We start from the raw sequence: 5173 nt of genomic DNA on the forward strand, positions 1-5173 counted from the left end.
GGGGGGGGGGGGGGGGGGGGGGAAGTTAGGGTTTTTGTGAAATTTGTGATATGAGTGAGATGAGTGATTCAAATCCTGATTTGAAGTGGGGGAGCCTTCTAACTTTCCTCCTACAGATGAGTACTTGTATGATGATCTACCAGACCATGATCAAATGGATTATATGCATGACCCTCACTTTTATTTTCCTCATATTCAAGATGGGTATGGAAGTGATGAATGTCTTAAGCCAAACGTAGAATCCAATGACCAAGAAGAAGAGAATTGAGCTACAAGTAATCAGGTAGACAACATACGTGGTGAAGATTGTGTTTTTTCCATGAAAATGATGGATTTTGGTTTTTGTTTTTCACTTTTGCTGCACAGAGTCGGCAGGGTCGACGATTGTCGATCATGCCGACCTTTAGCCCCGGATGGTCTGTATTTGAACAACGCGCCGACTTTTCATGAGCAGTATACGTGTCGGCAAGGTAGAAAATTTTAACCATGCCGACTTCTGTATTTGCAACACAGGAGTCCTGACTTGAAAATGCGTACGTGATAGACACATTTTTGTGTCTACTTTGTCCTCAATGTCTGTATTGTTGGAACTCTATTTTTGTACTAATATTGTGTTTTTATGTATTTTTCGGAAATAATCATTTTTGGAAAATTCGGCTCGAAAAGTTGATTTTGGCACCCGGAGGACAAGTGTTATTCAGACTCTCACTTTTGGATAAGGGGTAACCTAATTACTAAGGGGCACCCCCATGTCACCCCCAAGGCATCTGCTGTTCGCACCCTAGTTCAGGATAGGGGCCATATCATCTTCAACATTCAAATTCGTGTTTTGGCGGGAAAACCATTTTCACTCCTGACAGATTTTCAATCAGCAAAATGAAGGTGTTCTAGTGCGATTCAATCGCTGAAAATTGGTGAGAAGTTGTGATTTAACATGGAAAAGCTGTTGTGAGGGTTCTCTTAGCTCAAATTTGGCTAGAATTGGCTAGCCAATTCACGGGCTCAAAACAGGTAAAACACATGCATAAGAGTTTCTCTACGACTTCTGGAAGATTTTGTGTGTGTTCTGCTCGTGTTTCATGCATCGAGCAACCTGTTGGAGCATGTGTAATCGAATTGGAGCGTGCTGGACCAGAGAAAATGCGTGAAAAGCTAAAACAGGAAAGAAAATATCCGAAAATATTTTCTTTCACTGCCGAGGATTTGTGGAGTTATGGAGGAGATTCGATGCATGCTTCGGGTTTAAATAAAGTCCTTGGAGGTCAGAGAAAGTGTCGAGAGTTTTGGGAGCTAGGGAGATCTGGAGAAGACGAAATCAGAGTTTAACAAAACTCTGTTTCTGCTGCTGCATGAAGATGAACACGAAGAACAATAGACTGTAAGAGACTGTCGTTCTTCAACAATGACAGCGACAGTGGAGTGTGGGTCGTAGTTTCCCAAAACTACAGCATTTCATATGTATCGTTCTTCTGTGACGCTTCATGTGGGTCGCACATTAGCTGTTTACACCATTTTCTCTTCTTCTCATCATTTGTAAACCATTTTTGAGCCATAATAAATTATTTTGAGAGCATTTATACTATGATGAGCTAATTCCCTCGTAACCAAGGGAAGGGAGGAAGCTATTCACGCAACATAAATGGGTAACTATTTCATTTAATTATATAATTCACCTAATCACTGCTTTTGCAGAGTTTTAAATTCTTTGAATGATTGTCTTAATTATTTGTTATTCAGTTTGATAGGTTATGCTTGGTTTAATCTCTTGATAATCTATGCTTAAGGTTTACAAATAATGTTTGAGAATCTGTATGATTGATAGTGAATTAAAGATAAAAGAGGACTTAAGAATTGAATAGAGTTTTGAAATATTTATCATTCAATTTTGCATAATAGTAGAATCTAGTGTCTTGGTTACCTCTCGCACCCATTGTTAATAATTTTGTATATAATTTTATTAAATCTTTAAATTTAATCTTCACAAGTCCGAGAGTTTTAACCTCATTACTACAACCATAATCAATAATCTTTAATCATTTTGGCGCCGCCGACGCGGATTTGTGCTTAGCTAGAATTTTCAGGTTTTTATTATTTTTTTTGTTATTCCATTTGTTCTTTTTACGTCTCTTTTGTTGTGTCTTTGTATTACAGGTTTGAAGTTGGATACTAAAGACCTTGGAATCAAAGCTTAAAGCTAAAAGAGAAGGAAAAAAGACAAAGCAAAAAAATAAAGAAAAAAGAGAGAAAAAAAGAGAGAGATTTATTTTATTTATTCTTTTTTTTTTAAGAGACTTTCCATATTTTTTTTTTTGTAATTATTATTATTATCTTTTGTATTTCTTTTCATTGGACTGGACTTTGGACAATTTATTTTGATTTTAAACCCTACGGAAGGGTTATATATAAAAAAAAAAATTATATATAAACTGTGTGCAGGGAAGGACGACGATTACTATATCGTCTCGGCCCCTCGGGTTCGTACATGACATAGGAGTCGTGGCCCGAGTCGACTTCAACGGTTCATCCCCCGTCTGGTACGGGAGGTAAGTCCATCGAAACACTCGCGAATCTCCTGTAAGCGAGTTACTGTATTCCTTAAGGTGATTCATTGATTGAGGACGAATTTGTACTGTTTTTAAATTCCCAGTAAAGGGCAAGGCCTGGCCAAATTAAGATAAGGACTCGGATTTCATCACCGTTTCCTTCTTGCCCGCTTTAGGAAAACGAAACCAAACGCGAACCTAAGCTTAAAATTTTGACTAGAACGAGACCTATAGGATAACGAGCTTAGTAGGAAAGTCGTTCGAAAAATATTGGTTACTCTTTTAGCATACTTCGAAGTTCATGATGGTTTCTGTGAGTTGAATGCGTGATTGCGCCGCCTTGTGATAGCGGTGAGGCCTTGGGTATCAAAGCTCCACTGAGCTTCCCTCGCCTCAATTCAACTTACTTTGACTCGGATTGATTCCAGAGGGGTTTGCTTAAATTGTAACGAATTCCCTTTCGAAGGATTATAAGCTGGTCTAGAAAAAATCTAAGTGGATCCATCATGCTTGTTGTTTGCTAGATTTTATAGGCTTGATTTGGTCGAGTCAGCCTTTTTTGTGATTGTGTAGAATTCCCTTGCAATTAAGAATGTCGAACTGGTATGATAGAAGCCAATACAATGATTATCGACCTGAATTTGAATATGGACATCATCCTTTCTATAACCATGTTGGGAATAGTGGTCGGGAACGCTATCCTTTGGAAGGATATGTGTCATACCATGGTGAGCCCAATTACTATCCACACATGCATCAGTCTTACGAGCAAGAAGATTATAGTACTAGTTCTTCGTCTCTAGAGGATACAATCAAACTATTGAAAAGTAGTCCTTTTTATGATCCCTCTGTTCCTATTCCTCCTTTAGAAGAGTCCCTCAGGGAGTTAGTTGAGTCGACGCGTAAGTTAGCTGAGATGAATAGTGTAATTATAGACGAAAGAACTACAATAATGAGTGAACTTTCTATAGAGGAATCCCTCAAGCTGATGGCTGAGACGAACAAAAGACTTGCTCGAAATAATCTTACTTTCCAATATAGTGTTTCCAATAATACCCTTAAAAATGAGGATAGTTATTTTCATAATCAAGATGACAAGGTTAGAATTGGTAGCACTACTTGTTTTGATGAGGTTCGATCTTTTTCATGTTATTATGATGAGGATAGTGTTGATAGAGAATCATACTTATGTAGGAATAGTGATCAGGAAATGGTTACTCCAATTGAGCTTTACAATGATAATATTATTTCTAGTTCAAATCCAAATAATTTTAATAATTATTCACCTATTCAAAAGGACGAGGATTTGATAAGGGATACCACCGTTTTAGACGATGTAGTTTTTCCTTTTGATTACGAAGCCGATAGTGGTTTAGAGGAACGGTTTCATTTCGAAAATACTGTTTTAGAGTCTAGCGACTTAGAAACAATAGTCTTGGAAGAAGAAGATAGACCCGTAGAGATGAGTAAAGATGCACTACCTGATAATAACTTAGAAGAATCTCTTGAATATTTTAAGGACTCTGAAGATACGGAAATTCAAGAAATAATTAGAGGTCTATCTAGAGACACTAAAAACTCTAAGTTTGGGGGTGATTATCACTTTCCTAGTGCCTTACCTTTAACTCTCAGAAAGTCCCCACACTTAGGACTTGATATTTGTGCCTCAACCATATTACAAGATTATCTTCATACATGTTTTCCCGAACCTAATGATGTCCAGGAAGAAGATCAGTCGTTAGAAACCCATCCTATGGTTGATGTGGTTTGCCCAGGATATGATCCCCAGATTGACTTTGTTTTCCCACCAAATAGTTTTCTTCCAACTGTGGGAACGTTTATATTCCAAATGTGTCGAATATTAAGTTGTGAGACTAAACCTAAATGCTTTAGGAAATTAGAATCGACACATTTGCTTAAGAATGACCACTACTATCACTGTGGTCAACTATGTAAGTCATATCTGATTGACTTAGAGGATCCGCAATTATTTAGGTTATTACTTCGTGATTCTAAGTTCGTATTTGAGTTTTTACAGACTCTAAGACCTAGTGATTCAGATCTCATCTATGAAGAAACGCAGCCAATGAAAATATTCTATTTAGACCCTTTAATAGAACCTGAACCTGAACCGCAATTAGCGATAGCTTTCAGGAAACTAGGTAAGGGAATGCTATTCTTGTCCATTTTCTTGGTTCACTGCAGTTTCCTATGGTCAGCTCTATTTGGTTTTGAAGACCCACAGTTATTTCGACTGTTACTTTATGGTTCGAGTTGACTAATCCTTTCCTAAGTCTGGCTGAAGACTTTAAACTTAGCACTTCTTGGGAGGTATCCCATGCTCATGCAACACAGTAATATGTTTCCTTAACTCTTTCGCTTCAAATGGTAACAGTTTCTCCTTGTTCATGCTTTTAGTTTCATCTTTAGAACATTGAGGACAATGTTAGATTTAAGTTTGGGGGTATGGGAGAAACTTTTTAGTTGCAATTAGTAAACTCCAGAGCCTAGAAATTTATGCCTATTAAGGTTTGGACTAACCAATCTAAGTGGATGGGAACATCTTGGTTATAGGAGTTGAGGAACCAATCTGATTAGATGGAAACATCGAAAGAGTCTATTCATAAAAG

This window comes from Papaver somniferum, chromosome 5 (genome assembly GCF_003573695.1).
Source record: "Papaver somniferum cultivar HN1 chromosome 5, ASM357369v1, whole genome shotgun sequence".
Classification (NCBI taxonomy): Eukaryota; Viridiplantae; Streptophyta; class Magnoliopsida; order Ranunculales; family Papaveraceae; genus Papaver; species Papaver somniferum.